Genomic DNA, 18103 nt, shown 5'->3' on the forward strand with positions numbered 1-18103 from the left:
ATTCTGTCATTTGCTTGTTTGAAATATTGCTAATATATTTTTTATTCATGTCCATATTGTATTCGAGTTTAATAATTTCCTACGGGCCATATTTAATATAGATTAGCGACTGTAAAGCTCTGCGTCTCGTGTCTGTGCGCATTGGTGACAAAAGTTCCCGTAATTACCGTAAATTGTGTACGGAATGATACGATAAGCAATATCGGCTTTTAAAATAAACATTATTTAATGTGTTATAAATTGGTCGTATAGGAATAAATGTACTGAGATGTTCATTATTATGTTAGGTTAACTAATATATTATAAATTTATGATAAATCAGACGTAATTCTAATTGGATATTTTTTCAAATAATTTTAAGTATTTGGTCCGTATTATAAAAGTGTTAAATAACCGCTGATTGAATACATAAAAAACATTTTCTTAGATAAGTATTATTAACGTTAAGGCCTTACCTATATAAAAAAAAAACTTATGTTACATTAAGTTATAAAAAGGTTTCACATAGAAGCTATGAGAAAATATAGTACTGGTAGGGTTACTCAGTTATTTAAGTTTAAAAAAAAAAAAAAAACTATCACTCCAAGGTCAGGAATCAGGTATATATTTACTATAAGGAGACTGTATAAGTTAAGAAACGCGTGTAGAGGTGACATTATGACAGACTATGATTCTCCAGGTACGAAAAAAGCAATAACTTACATAATATGTGTGATCGTCACACATATTAAGTATTATGAGATTTTCTTAAATCATTTTTTTTATATTTTTTTATAACAAAATGAACCATGATATAGTTGCAATCTTTTGTTTAAAAAAAAAACCGTAAGATCGTGTTGGATTCGGTTAGCCTAAAGAAACGTCAAAGGTGATGTAACTAGTGACGAAATTATATGTTATAAAAAGTATGCGGTTTCATTGATATGTTAACTAAGAAGCCGCCGTAACCGCGAGTATAACCAAGCTAAAACAAGCAAAAACATTCCATAGTTGATATACTATTATTATGAATATTTTAACGTTTTTAATCAGCCATGTAACACGTACGTTAATTTAATTACATATATCTCGATCAATACCTGTTCTACTTCGATCGGCCTTCGATTGTATTCTGCATACACACTACACAAACATAACATAACATAAGCAGCCCGTAAATGTCCCACTGCTGGGATAAAGGCCTCCTCTCCCTTTGAGGAGAAGGTTTGGAGCATATTCCACCACGCTGCTCCAATGCGGGTTGGCGGAATACACATGTGGCTGAATTTCGTTGAAATTAGACACATGCAGGTTTCCTCACGATGTTTTCCTTCACCGCCGAGCACGAGATGAATTATAAACACAAATTAAGCACATGAAATTTCAGTGGTGCCTGCCTGGGTTTGAACCCGAAATCATCGGTTAAGATGCACGCGTTCTAACCACTGGGCCATCTCGGCTACACAAACATTGGATGCAAAATGAGTAATTCATAATTTGTACGCTATTCCGGTTTAACGTGAGTATTATAAGTTGATTTATAATAATTATATTATTTATAGATATAATTATACTCAGACAAATAGTTGTCTGAGTATGTGGTCGTGGGTTTTGATGTATATATCTTCTACTCATATGCACAGCTGTGAATGTAGAAGATATATATCTATGTGGTGGTGGTGTTAGGGTTTTGTGCAAGCACGTCTGGGGTATATATCACCATAAAATTTAATTAAAACAAGTATTCGTAGCAGTACAATCAGCTTTCGGCATAAGACATACTAACTTCCATTTTATTACAAGCCTACCGTATACACACTAGGTCGCCGCAGCTAAAATGCTTGCAGTACCGACGTCGTCGAGTTTACACATTGTATGTTCCCCAAAATTAATAGCGCAAAGCTGCTCTCGCGAAGAACAACAAGGTCTACTTTATTTCGTCATCCCCATCGAGGCTCTCATTGAGAACATTGAAGCCCACACATTGGTTTTAATATTATAACGTCACTTTAAATTAAACAACGTTTTGGTTTGATTCAATGCTGATTGAATAGTTACATCGAGACTTACATTTATATCCACACTAATCAACAATTTTATTTTTTGACGTCATATTTGAGCCAATACGAAAAAACTGAACGATTTCAATCAGTTAAACAAATATAATAGATATATTTATTATATTTTCCGAGTTGGTCTTGCAAAACCGTCTTCGTAGATACTATACTCATTCATCATATATTTTACAACCAATCAGTAATAATAAGTATTGTTGTCCAGTTTACAAGGCGAGTGAGCCAGTGCCACTGCAAGCACAAGGGACATAACATGAATCCAACTAGGTTGCTAGGGATTAATAATTCCCACAGTGCTATTGTTTACGGGTAGTAATTCATATGTCATCAGACATAACTATTCTGGTAACTGCCAGAATGCTTACTATTTTAAATAAATAAAGTATTGCTAAATGGTATTCTAATAATTTGCATTTCTCATGTCTAAAGGCCACAAGGACGAAGCATCACAGATTGTATACAACACGACAAGTCGAATTAGAGCAGTCAATAAACTTCCGAGACACACGCAGTGAGTAAACGATAAACGATCTGTTTTGAATGTAAAAAACATACGGAACGGATTATTTGTTTATACCATGAAATGTTATTCTAACCGCACACTATAGATTTATCCTAACTAATATTATAAATACGAAGGTGTTTTTTTTATTTGACGTATTTCATCAAACACACACACGCATATACACGGGAACGGTCACAATACGCATACACACACAATTAAATCACGAGCATAAATTACTTTTCATTTTTTTTTTTTATAAATAATATGTACATAATTACATATATACAATATATATGTATATAATGTATATCTCATGTTTGGTCTTTTTCATATTTCATGTAAAATTATATAATAAATAGTTGATACCGTAGAGGGGGAGCCAGGAGACCATTAGTACAGAGCAGCCTAGTTTGGGCTCCTGTCTCCACACTCAAATGTACTTATTATTAAGAAACTTTACTTTACTTTAAACTGTAATGTCTGTAATGTGGGAGAGAATAAATTATTATTATTTACGCATAACTACTCCACCGGCCATTATGAAATTTTGCATAGACGTTGTCAGAGATACAGAAAAGGACATAGGGTACTTAACAAATGCCAAGCACCCACACCGCACACGCGTTCGAAGCTGCGGACGGACTCTTAGTCTATAGAAATTATAAATCAATTTTTTTATTTCTCGAGAGTTAATACCCTTGGGGTTAACGGTGTGTGCTGTAGGTATAGTTTTATACATTTCGAATTTTATAAATAAGCTTGCTCCATACCAAATTTATTTAATTTCTATTTTTTAATATTAGCATAGATAATTGTTATTGCATCTATCAGTGAACGCTTAATTTCTGAATCATTAAGGTCAAATAGGTTCATAGCTATTCTTAGATGTGATTGGTGGTGTATATATGAAATGAATATAATTCATAGGTTCACTTTGTAAATTTAGGTCTGATAGGTACGCTGTAACGCGAGCGAACTACGAGACATCGCTGGCTGGTTACTATATATTTATACTATTGTTCAATTGACAACTAACAAGATCTCTCGAATGCGAACGTCACGTACTGTAACGATGATTGTCGATAGACGTAGACCTGCTCGTTGTATGCAGGTATGTCTAGAAGATACGTTATTGTTTCCTTGTTTTTATCACAAACGTTAAATCGTTGATGACACTTTTTATAAACAATCATGAATGCGAAGAAAATAAACACACGTAAACATTAGTAACCGATTTGAACTTAGGTCACCAGTACTTAGTGGGAATTTGTATGTACCGCAATCACGAGCTATTTCGCCATAACGCAAGTTTATATTTCAGTTAGGAGAAACAGGAAGTTTCATACATATAGGACATTTTAGCATAGCGCCTTAGTTATAATACATAGCTAGCATATATAATTTGATGGATATGCTAATACACTTTTTAGTATATAAATAAAAAGAATAAATGAAAACATATGCCTACCAAAATAATTCAAATATAATACTTATATATTGAATCAATATCGGTTAGGCTAAAATAAAAAGGTTAATTAATTAAAAAATATTGTACCATTACTCAAACACAAGCGGTTAAATCTCTCATGTGCGCTTTCGGTCTCATTGTTTACTTCGATAACGTATATTTTACGATTGCGATATAATTTGCTACGCTTTTGTTCACGACATAATAATATGTTTAACATAACATACATATACGATTACCGATGATTCCATACGATTTGTATACCTGACGAATGAAAAAAAAACGACGTACTTCGCACAACCACTCTGAGGAACCAGCTTTCGCCGGCGGTTTTTCCGAACCGATACGACTTGGGAACCTTTAAAAAAAGAGCGTACTCCTTCCTAAAAGGCCGGCAACGCACCTGCAACCTTCCTGATGTTGCAGATGTCCATGGGCGGTGGTAATCACTTTCCAATAGATGAGCCTCCTGCTCGTTTAAAAAAGAATATTAAAAAAAAAAGGACTTAAGATTTACATGTTGAAATGGACTGGACCCTGTCGAATCCTCAAAGACTAACTATACAATAACGATAATTACTATAATAAGCGACGTCTGCTTGTCAATTTCTATTACGTTGAAATTATTATCAAATACTAAGAATTGCATCGAAGACTTTTATATAAATCCAAGAATTCTAGCTAAAGAAAACAAAATTATGGAAATTAGTTATTATTTCTTATTATAATACATATCTACTTAGCAATTTTACAAAGCATTCAAACTAGATTTTTTATTAAGTACTCATATCACCTAAGCTACGTTTAAATAAAGTCAATCTACTCACAACATTTGGGTCAACTAAGAAGTCGCACGTATAAACAACTCGCTAGTTGTTCTCCTGGCTTTGCACGGGTAGAATAAGATCCTACATAAAACGTTTGTACCGTAATACATATAAACTACACGTAACGTAACGTAAAGCTACCCATCCACATGTGTTTTCTCGTCGTCGTCGTCATTATTCAGTCAATTTGCATAAAACCTTGATAATTTTACACCTTAACTTTCCTCATGAATCAATTCGTCCATTGGAGATAACCATTTGAAAACCAGTTAAGACAGTGTAGTGATTACCACTAGAAGTTAAATAAAATTGTATTCCCGAAATTTGAATTAAAATGCTGCCTATTACTGAAAAAAGACACAACCGAAACAAAGAAATAAAAATAATGGTTTAGACATACCAGGACGTACGGAAAACAAATTGTTGGAGATTAATAAAAAAAAAGAAACGACGTTAAACTTCAATCGAAGGTATTTTTCTTTTCGAAAAAGAACAGAACATTAAATATAACTTCAGTTCGAATTAGATTCATTTATCTTATCGAACTAGACCCACTTATCGCATAATCTACACCAATGCTATAGGAACTATAGTAAATATAGACAAGGGATATATTATGTTGTCCCATGATTGGTAAATGCATTTATGCAGTGCCAAGGTCAGTGGTGACCACTTACCATTAGCTGGCAAAAAATCTTTTTCCTTTAAACTGTTATGTTTTAGGATATTATTTGACTGGACATTTATGCTGTCATTTTCTCATAATTAATAAATAAAAACTTATATACTGGGACAAAAACAAACACAAGAATGACAATTCTTTACCTCAGTATAGCCGTTCACTTGTATAAAACTTCGTATTAGACATACGAAAGCCGACGATAGCCGCATTAGGAAACACGTGCATCAGCTACCAGATAATCCACTTTGAGAAGTTACTTGCGATGTCTAGACAGATGTTCTTTATACATTTGCATTGCAAAACAAACACGACGTCCTAGAAGAAACTTGGAACACTTGTATTGGAAAAAGCGAAAATATAATATAAACAACGATAATTACCAAGTTTAATATCGTGTGACTCACAAAACTGGTAATTTTATTGTTCGGACTCATGAGCAACCACGACATAAATGGTAAATACATTTTGAAAACTGCTTTGTAAATTTTATGTTATGAAATGTAAAGTATACTTATTTACATTTACAATAAGATGCATATATATATATCTTGAGGTTTATGAAATCTTTAATATTCTTGCAAGAATATTGCATATATTAACTTCTAAATAATAAAGTAAAGCGAAGTTAGACCAGTGGACAGAACGCTTTGATCTATTTGTTGGTCAAGGCTAATATTCTGGCAACATATCTGATGAAACTGTGTTTTTTGTTATTATTTAAAATTAGTAGGTAGACAAGCTAATGGACCACCTGATAGTAAGTAAGCACCACTGTTCAAAGACAATAGCACTTTAATAATGACCTTTATCGTCAACGCGCCATCATCCCTGGTAACTAAGATGTTATGTCCCTCGTGCCTGTAGGGAACCGTCTCACTCTACCTAAAAACCGGAAAACAGCAATTAATGCTTAAAATGCAAAGTACTGCTATTTAGCGGTAGAATATGTGATTGGTACCCAGGCGAGCTTGTACAAAACACTGTCAACACTGAAGCAAATTGGGATGACAAGAGAACTTTCACACGGCGGTGTGGCATTAGCGTGTTGTTAATTTAATTACTTTTAAATAACGAATACATATAATTGTCGACTATCTTATTGGTCGACTGGCTAGATATAAAGCCACAAATTCCGAGGTCCTAGGTTTAACCCCAGATTGGGCTAATAAATATATTAGGTTTTTCTGTGGAATTATAAATAAAAGCCTAAAGTTTTGTGCCTACCTGTGTTCTGGAGGGTGCCACGTTAATTCTTCTGGTAGTGTCGGATTTACCATCCCATAAGATGAGAGAATAGAGGGTGCAATTGTAATTGTGTTTGCAAACACATTTGCTTCTACTTAACTGGGCGGCCATTGGCTGGTCAGGACGACATCATCACCACATGTATTTATAAGACAACAAACAGATGCCATTGAGTTCAAGTCTCTTTAAACCAAAACCAGCAATCATTAAAATTACTCATTTGAATCACATAAATCAACAGACAAAATCTTGTATAGTGTTTATATTCATGATCATAAAATAACGATTGCATTGTTAAGTAAATGACATCATTGAATTCATCCAACATTCTCAGTATGAATTAAATATAATATTTTATTATAGCATCTTTAAATTAAGGAAAGGTTTGACTAAGGTATTACCAATTCGTCCTAAAAAGTTTTGTACCGATAGTGTTGCCAATGTAAGTCGATTTTGACATATTTCGATGTTTTATCTGTGGTCGAGTACCTCCGTGTTCGAGTAGTGTGTATACCGATTTTTATTTCATCATCTTTAGCTACTTGCATTGGGATCAGAGTAATGTATTTGATATTTATTTATTTATATATGTGATCCTACATACATTTATCAAATATATCAATAGTATTGGTAGTGAACTCTACCCTGTAATGCGTAGTTACCGATGAATCAGATATGAGAGTGCACCTATGTTTGCAAGTTTAAAATAAATAAAAAATGAAAATTACGATCAAAATAAACATTTTTTCGTTTTATTTAATCAAACAAATTTTATAGATTTGTTTCGTTCAACAATATTGGTATATAGAACTTTTAAGCAAACATTTATCGGACATGTTTATACAAGCACAAAGAGTTAAGCAAATATTATATTAGAGTAAAAAGCGAAACGCATATATACAAAGAGGAGAAACAAACACATAAAGTCATGTATTGCTAGAATAGACACTGAATTAGCAAAGAACACATCAGACTACAACCTTGGTACCACTATTTCACAATCGAGTGATGTCACTGCCCTTATCTGTAGAGTTATAACTAAAACTAAATGTATTACGTCGTCTTGATGAGCGCGACTAAGTGTTTTTTTAATTATCTATAAGTAATTTATTTTATATCGTGTTGTAAATATTATATTGTGTAATCACTTTAAATCCAAATTATACAATACAAACAAACAGACGTCTGGAAGAGATCGCAACACGCTACAGCGACAAAATATACTTTGTAAGATTTTTAGGATTAACATAAGAAATGTTGTACAGTGAGTTCATCTCTTAATTTTTTTAGTATCCGATTCCTATCTTCTAACAGAGGGAAAATGGATCACGTCTAGTCACTCGGTCACTCAGCGTATAGATTTTGACATTAGCCGCACCTTACATAGCCTTCATGTTACTAATTACGCTAACCTATACATTTTCTGATGCCTACCAAAAATGTATTTTGCTAAACATCTAAAGAGCTGGTCTCATTTATCCAAAGGTAACTTCTCGCTATCAGTAAAATTTTATGATTAAATTACGTAATTTAATATCATCAAAATACACATTAGATCGATGTATGTAAATAAAGATTTTATTTTACATTGTTGTCGTCGGTTACGTGCACGCAGAAACCTGTCAAGTCAACTTGACGCACGAAGGATATTCGGTTTATAAAACGTAACTTTCAATTACATATTCAATCCCGTTAAGTATTGAATTAAATTATTAGTAATGGCGTCCTAACCGATTTCGGCACCGGCGGAGAGAGACAAGAGAGAGTCGATCATGCAGGACATATAATAGTGGACAAGTGTGTGAGCAAACATAAGTGCACTCTCTATGCCCTCACTGTCATAATCCGATGGGACGGTAAATACGACACAGCCGAAAATAATTCAGGTGCAGGACTTTCTTTACATGATTTCCGAGGCGCGGAATTGTACACATTTACAATTCCAGACTCCGGGCAGTTACTGATAATCTTTCGAAAGAAAACCCAATAACTTTTCGACCTGGGGTTTGAAGCCAGGTGCCCGGGTTCAGCGGCCTTATTAGTAACTAGACCCAACGAGGCAATCAACTCAATATGTGATTGATATGATATAATATACAACAAGGTTCGGCTTTTTGCAAGCCCTTCTGGGTGTTACCACTTTGTACCACTAACTGATAACTAATATTAATGACTTATTAGAAATATTTAGAGACGTTATATCAAGTGTACAGCTTAATTCAACTAAATTGTTCACACGAATACCATTCAGAACGTTTCCAAAAAATACTTTATTTATTTAATTTCAAATTATTTAAATTATATTTAAAAATAAGGTAAAGATACTTCATAGAATTTGAATATATAAAATTTAATGTATTCGAAATTTAAATTTTTGATAATAAGTTATCTTGAATGGGCGATGACTAATACTTATAATTAACATATTATGTATTTGATACAAATGTTACATGTCTGGTTCTTGCACAATATTTTATATCCTTATTCTTTTCTAGTAAATTGCTCCAAAAGATTAATATATAGTGTACTAAGCTCTATATAAAATAAACAGTCACGTGGAAGAACATAGAGAACTCCAGGAAAACTGTTACCATTTTCCTGAATCATAAAAACGAACGTGCATCACGTTAGAAGCTCTCAATGTACAAAGCACCATTAGATAATGGCAGAGTGATTATCTAAAACGACAATAGATTAGTCAATGATAATGTCTCATTTGATATCTTATTAAAATAGTATTTTAAAAGAAAACAATATGGAATAGTTAATATTTCCTACAGCGCCATTGTCTATGGGCGGTGGTGACCAATTACAATTAGGTGGCCCATTTGTCGGTCCACATTGTCATAAAAAAATTTTTAATAGGTTCAGTTTGTTTAAATGTAGGTAAGATTAATTTTAATATTCCATATCTTCATAACACTTTTGTAGCGAGAACCTCGCTTCTTCTTTAATAGTTTTCTGTTATTCGAAATCACTAGCACTGGTTTTGTTTGATATTTTGAAATCGTGACCGTCTAATACTAATATACTTTAGGTAATTGGGTTGCTTTCATGGGCACTACACATTTCCTAACATGATTTCAATGGTAATCCTCCCCAAGGCGAGTCATCGATTATCTGTTACTTTAAAAACAATTATAAATAGGTATTTCTTTGAACGAATTAGTTATTCTTATTGAAGAAACCGTTAATGCTCGCATAAAGTAAACATGTGTTATTCCTACACGGAAAAAATACCAACTAAATATTGTTAGAATTTGAAGTTTATGTAATTTGAAGTAAAATATAACAATTAAAATAGGTGTAGTCCAAAGATGTCATTGTAAGGCAACTTTTCTTCTGTTCAGGTGAAGGTTTGAAGGTCACTAACACACTATAAATGATGCTTCATTCCCAGGTCGTGGACATAAGTTCTAACTTATCTTATACTCTTGTATTATCTGAAACCTGACGATTAATTTACGTTTTCTTTCAACGAATATAAATGAATTGTCAACACAAATAATTTTAACACAGACACAAATGTTTTGGATTATTTATTTCGAACTAAATGCAAGAAACCGTAATTAATTAAAATATTGAACTCTCTCAAATTAAAGCATTCAAAAAACACTTTTAATTTGACACGGTTGTCCTCAGTTTATACTTGTTGACACCTTTTATTTTAAAAGGAAAATATTTCGCTAAAATTAAAACTTTATATACAAATGGAGTTCATTTGATAATTATTTCATTATAAAACTAATGGCATTACGTAAAACTATTCAGAGTATGTATCGCTTTGGCGGTTTTATTTTATCTGACTTTGCAGAAATTACGAAAAATAAAGGAAAAATTACGAAAAATTCTATGTATGCATTCTCGTATTATTTGTGGTGTAATCGATCAATTACACAATTTACGTCAACGGTAAGCCATATTCATTTGATATAATCGTTTACTTTTAGGGCTTCTTTCGCGGTCGACTGAACGAAGCCTAGGGATTTCGCTACGATCCTATTTCTAACTATTTCTTCTGCCAACTTATCGGATGAGTGCTACACAAGGACAAGTCGAACGAGAGACTATAAATAATGTGACATTTTATAAACTTACGAAAGACTGGGCGATATCTTGCGATATCTATTACCTTACAAGCAATTTAAGATATTACGTATTCTAAGTTCCAGTGGACGGTCGTAAAGGCAAGCACTAACGTCAGATCTGTTACTAGCTTAAAGGAGTCTTTGTTTTAAAGTCAGTTCCAACAGCGAATAACTTTTTTCCATAAAAAGTATAATGGATTGTTAAAAATATTCAGGTACAAATTCGTTACAATGTGGACAGGCCACTAATTTTATTATATTTGACTCGAATTTTAATATATCAAACTCTCAACAAATAGCTTTTTATAATTTTTCACCAAAGGATAAATAAACCTCACTTAATAGCTACACATATGTATTATTTATCAGCGACCGGAGGGACGGTACAATTGGGTCACGTTTGAATGACCGTTGAACAATCCGAGGAACCCTACAACGCAAAGCGATGCACTTAATGGTCCACTGCTCATGCACAATGTTACTAACAACTTGTTGCTATTCCATGTCAAGTACATGATTAATTGGTTTGAGTTAGCTTACAATATTTGGCATTTGATAGTACTTTGTATTTAAAACTACCCTTATATTAGCATGATGAGTTAATCTTGTATAATAATGTTGGCAACATAGATATACTCCATGGGATCTAATGAATATCTCGTGAGTTGATACATTTAAATCATGAAAGAAGAGAATGAACCTGTAATAGCTTATGTCGATGCATGTCGATTGATCGTCTAATGCATGTTTTTAAATCGATATTTGGAAAGGAAATTTTTTTTTTCCTAAGGAGAAAGCATTGGAGACAATTAAAGGTGTAGGTTAGAAGGCATATCCATATCATTGGCTGAAACATAAAAAAGGAATTCTTCCACGTGAAAATTCCTATTTTAATACACTGTATGAACTTTTTAATTTGAATAACAGTATATCTACAATAATACTTAAACTTGCATGATGCAAAACTCAAATTATACGATTACATGCATGTATCGATCATTACCTATCGATATAGTAGGTTATCAGTCAGCCATAGCATTGACTGTAGCAAAAATGAAAACAAATTCTCTGGTCAAATGGACGTCACAGTACAAAAATAGCCCAAGTGTGATAGTGACTCAACCTGTGGCTTTCATATTTAAAATAACAATACATACAATGAAATTAGAATTCTTAAATGTAAGAGAAAAAAAATAATATTATCGCAACATTAACGGTAAAATATTTACCAAAGTTTGTCTTAATATGTTTTTACGTTTGTTCCGTTTAACTATACGCAACGGCTATTCTTAAATAGATAGGACGCTAAAGGCGTATTAAGTAAGTTATAGTTCCAAACACGTATTCAAATATTTACATTGAACTAATCGTTAAAAGTTTGCACCCATGTCACGACATTAGATGAGGTTATCAACTGGAAAAGATTTCATTGAATTTATGAACATAAATATTTTCAATACATTATGTTAAGATTTTTGCCTATCATAAAATTTAAAAAAAATGTGACTATTCTTTTCAAAAATCGCTTCTTATAGTATTACCTAACTACGTCTTCAATTTATTGTTAGCGATATAATTTATTTATTGCTTATTGTTGTATAACCTAACATTACCATTACTCAATCGAATATAAAAATCACTGATAAATGTTCACAATTTATATAACAATTGATTGAAATTATTACCTCCTAATACAATTAGTTATACGGCGTATAAATTATACTTGATGATAGAGCTTTGTGCGAGGTACCACCAAACATCAATATTTTGTACTATAGCGATAGAATTTGAAGAGCGAGTATATATGAATAAGAGGCATACTATCTTAGTTTCCATAGTTGGCAATACAGGGTCATGGTACTAATATTCCTAACATTACCAATGTCTATGGAAGGAGAAAAATACTAACCACCCAATGATGAATGATCATAACATCATAGTCATAGATAACGTTTTAGCTACCTATATCCAAATTTAAAACAGTTTTATGAGACTATAAATTCACATAAATAATCCTCTGCTAGTTAAATGTCTAATTGCGAAGAAGGCTTCAGTATAAGTTGATCTTTGAATATATCACCTACCTGACCTAAAGGTTTTTTGTAATATTTTCTTTTACCCTCGAATTGGGATAAATTATAAATATAAATTAAGTACTTAAAAATTTCAGTGGTGCTTTCACGTGACCTTCGGTTAATATACGTGTCCTATCTGGAGCATCTTTAAAAAATCTTAAAATTAATTAAAGCTTTAGGCATCCAGGGGTATAATAGGTGTCTCAAAAGGATAATTACTCTTAGCTGCCTCGTGCTCAGGTGGAAAAGATTTTGATCTCAGTAACTAAACAAGCCGTGTCAAGAAACTCTTGAGTCTTGCAGATGACACTTTAAAAATAGATTTAAAGAAATAAATTTTGCTTTTTTTAAGCTGTTTTTTTATACTACTGCACACTTATTATCAATTTTAGAATTTCTCAAGCAAACACTTAAAGCGCTTAAATTGCTGCAAGGTCATTGCTTAAATTAAGGAGCAAATTATAATGGCTTCGATGACTTAATTTAGCTAAATAAAACTCGAAGCTGACATTTGCATGTTGCATAGTTAAAAGTAAATATTTATCAAACGTGTGGAGTTCGGTCAATATTTATATTATCTACTCTGTATTTATCTTCGTTTCTATATTATTTAACTTATCTCTTATTCTTGAAGTAATAGTTTCATTAAATATACCTACGTAATTGTATGAACTTGTAAGTTTTCCATATACAAATAAATAAACTCTGATAATATAGTTAACTGATAAATAATTATTTAGCGTAAAGTCCCTTTATTTATTTTTTTGTAAATGTTAAGTCGATATTACTCAATTAAAGAAGACCCATACAAAATCTTAACTCAAAAAAAAAAAAAAAGCTTCTGCTTGTATTGCAGAATATTAAATTGAATGCAGTTATTATGTCACTTGGATTTGAAAATACTTTCTGCATTTCTTAAGCAACGTCATTTTCAGACAACATTCTGAACTTTTTATTCATGGTGAGTTAAGCAATAAATAAATGCGTTCATGCATTTGTTTATTGCTTGGAGTTGGAGAAATAAATAAAAGGATTTATATAATTTATTTGTACATACTTTATCGCACAATAAAATTAAATGATGGTACAGTAGGGCTCTGTGCAAACCCGTTTGGGTAGGTACCATCTATTTATAAGGTTTGATAGATGGGTGAACAAGTGAAATTAGGTATAGGCACAAGGTTTCCAAGTTTCGTGGCACCATGACGATTTGAAGAGTGTTTAATATTCCTTACATCGGTGGTGTCCACTTACCACCAGGTCGTCTATTTACCATTGCCAGTTGATGTTAATTTAAAGCTACGATATTTTTCGCTAGCCAATCTCATGAGTTACACAAAATATTGTCAGTAGTCCAATCATCGAAAACCATAAATTGGAAAATTATTAAAATATAAGTTGGACAGAGGCCCAGTGTTTTTTCAATTTGTCCGTTCCTCTTACGAATAAAGTCTGACATTTGTGACGGGCTTGATGAGTTTCAAAGATCAATATTAAGTGAATAAATAGTTTTGACCATGGTATCGATAGAATAGTGCTGATAAAGCTACAGGTGTTTCGAAGACTGGCTTTACATCAGTGTAACCATATTTATATTAATTTAGTTTGACGATTATATTATGACGCCATAAGATATATACATTTTGTAGCTGTGATGGTAAATTTTAAATGGTCATTTTAAATTTTAAGGATCTGCTACATAAAAACTAACTTCATATTTTATCTATTGAGAATAAGATGAACTTGACGAAATATTTTACGAGAAGTAAAGATGAACTAATTCCGTGGGAACGATGTTATAAACATGAAAGCGCATTCATAAAGTTCATGAATCTTACACATCAGAGGGTAACCTTACTGAGAAGCTTATACACTATCTGTACTTAGGTATAGTCTTCATAACACAGGCTTTAATTTAGATTTTTTTCCATCAAATATAAATATATAGAACGATGAATGAGTTTAAACAAGAAATGAGAACATGCATAAGCTGTTTAATAACAATGCATTGAAATAGATTTAAATATTCCTATTATATAAGTGTTATTAACGGTAGTGAATGGTTTTATTGAATCATATTCGATTGTTATTCTGTAGGGTGTCTAGCTGATATTTAGTTGCGTGCTCTGTGCTACCATTGGGTCACATCCGCCGCACGATACGAGCATTTTAATAAGATTACCTTCACATTCTGGACTAATTTGTACTATATTCTATTGAAGGTTCAAGTGTATTTTACTTATAGTAGTTTATTACGAATTTACCATACATATTACGTTTTAAGTTTCTTTGATTTTAAATTTATTATATACACAAGCAAATGATACCTGATTATAAATGGTGACAGGAAGGTATTTATTTTATGCTATTTCTAAAAATAAAGAAAGTTTTATGTGCCTTGTGCTTGTAACTTTACTAGATCACAGACGTTCAAAAAGCAATATACGGTTGATTTTTTAAGATATACCTCGTAATATAAATCATATAATATATTTAAAAAAATAAAATAAAATTGTAAGTCTTGTCTATGACTTCTATGAGTATAAATATACAATTTTTCGTCAAGTGTTTCGTCTGTTAACCGAAATTCACATTGCCGACGACAACAATGGGAACTAAATTGTTGTGACCCTTTAACTCTGATTTCACTGGTTCACTCACCGTTATAATGAAACAACAATACAAATGGTTGGTCGACTATACAAAAACTATTGAGTGTATCATGGCGTTGTAAGCATCGAGAAAAGTTATAGTAAATAACATAATTCCTCTTCAAAGGAGAAGGTTTGGAGCATATTCCACTCTGTTGGCAATACGGTTGATGGCAGATTTTCTCCTGATAAGCAGGTTTTCTCAAGATATTTTCACGTGAAATAAGTACAAACTACGTACACACAAAGTGTACTTTACAAGAACATAAACTTTCAGTGCTGCATTCTCGGATTTGAACTGTTGTTGTCCGCCCTCTCGTCTAACTCCTATTACCACGACTTATTCATTGGCCTACAATTTTTTTACACATAAAATATTTACCGATTTATAAAAAAAATTAAACGAAAATACTGATTCGGTTATAACCGTACAATGTTTTTTTTTAATCTTGTACTTGACTTTTTATGCTAAGTATTTAAGTAATTGAACTGTGACGGATGACGGAACCGACTTGACATTAAAGAACTATGACGGTCACGGATGTTAGATAGTCTTTTTTGTACATCTAGAACCAGCGTGTTAATTTTATACCAGATAATTTACACAGTTTGGATGTTCAAAGTATAGTAGTATTAGTAAGTAGTATTAAAATATAAGGAATTATTATCTAAACTATTACAGAACGTTGGATATATTTAATCTTAAGCGACTATAGAATATACAAATAATAATACATAAAAGGTATAATGCAACTTAAAGATTACGGCTCAAAAGATCCGACACACAAAAGAACGTCTACTATAAAATTTATATATAAATAATACTTTACCATTAAATTTGAAATCCAGTGTGACTGCCTTCGTTCCTCTTAAGGGAGAAACCGTTATAATATCACAAGAACACTCAACTAAAAATTTACGTGAAAATAAAATATATAAATTTTAATTCAAACGAACGAAACGTCCTCACAACTCGACAACCGGTTGGTAACTAAAGTACAGATCTGATGACGATCATTTAGCGTTGCATTGACTTTTGTTTGCGGAAAACTGCGTTCTTTATCTAGTGTCTTAATGACTACATTGGTTTGTTTATATTCATTTCAACGTTTCTAATGAACAGTACACCTACATCCAGTTTTGCCCACGCCTTCCGACTATCTCCTATCGTCGACGAGTCCGCTTCGTAACCTCTTCACACGTGTTTGTAAACCCTTCATTAATAGCGGTAGATGAGATACAATAATTAAATAAATATAATATCAGAGGATTAGTATTTTGATACCGTACTATATGATATTTTATATTAAGAGGGTCGGCCGAAGGTACAAAATTTATAGGCTTTTGTTGACCAATCTGTCAATATTGTTCGTGTATATTCTAAATTCAAATTTGTTTCAAGGACAAACAACTTAGTCTTTTTGAGAATATGAAGACTTAGATTTACTGTAATTCTTGTTATGTCAGATAAAGGCGCGTTACTGGTGAATGAATATTTTATTGTATTGGTTTTTATTTTTGAATATAATGCGATTACCTACACAATTATAGTGTATCTGTGCGTTATAGAATAATGAGATAAGTTAAAAGTGACGAAAAGGCACTTTATAGAGGTACTATCGGTAATACTATTTTAGTAAACTTAAGAGCACCATGTATAATGATATTTGGTACTCAATACAGCTGTGTTTATTTAATTTAAGAATAATAATTTTTATTATTGCTTTCGACGTTCTACCAGATATTGTGAATAAAATATATATTCTTAAATAAAAAAATAGTTTCATGTTAATTGATGTAATTATTATTTGAAATAGTTCTCTACATTAATATTTAGTATTTGTTGTAATTGATCGTAGCTGATTATCAATGATATTAATTTTAAATGAGCTTAAGAACAAAATACCAAGGCCGTTTATATGGAATAATGAATGAACACGCCGCGTTTTCAATTGTTTTATGAATCACATTGATTGTCCAATAAAAGTTGAATTGCGTCAACTTTAATAAGATTTTAGTGGTTATACGAACTATTTATATATATTTTAGTAGCTATATCCTTATATATATATATATCTATACGATGACTATGGACGTACAGACAGTCAAAATTAATGTTTTTGTTAAAAAAGTCATATCAGAGACACTTTTGACAGTTTATAAGTATATATGTAGTGATAAAATATAGGTGTCATAAGAATTACAAACAAAAACATTGTAGATAATAATAGAAAAACATAACACTTAATCCGTTCTAAAATAGTGACCAGTAGTTATGCAATGCCTCAAATTGAATATTCCTAGACCGATAAAGTTGTGAGGTTTCCAGTCACCGAGACATGCGCAACCATTACATGCAATGGTGAATGGAGTTGTGAAACTAAAAATAGCCCAGGGCTGTTCGCGAGCTTTGAATGGAGCACCCGACCACCCTGCTTAAATAGGTCACTGTGTCATCTGTGACGTCGTCGGTGACGTCAGCGACGCATTCCAGGTGAACCCGGGAAT

The 18103-nt window shown here is 32.2% G+C and overlaps 1 protein-coding gene across 3 annotated transcripts in view; it reads right to left on the minus strand.

The window, feature by feature from the left end:
- Positions 1 to 16572, minus strand: part of LOC125065086 (protein GDAP2 homolog) — a 79999-nt gene extending 63427 nt beyond the window's left edge. For all 3 annotated transcript variants that reach the window (XR_007119601.1, XM_047672510.1, XM_047672508.1), the window contains exon 1: positions 16426 to 16572. The gene's annotated coding sequence lies outside the window, so the exon portion shown is untranslated. The remainder of the gene's footprint in view (positions 1 to 16425) is intronic.
- Positions 16573 to 18103: the final 1531 nt, after the last annotated feature.

Source organism: Vanessa atalanta, chromosome 7 (assembly GCF_905147765.1).
Source record: "Vanessa atalanta chromosome 7, ilVanAtal1.2, whole genome shotgun sequence".
In the NCBI taxonomy this organism is placed as follows: Eukaryota; Metazoa; Arthropoda; class Insecta; order Lepidoptera; family Nymphalidae; genus Vanessa; species Vanessa atalanta.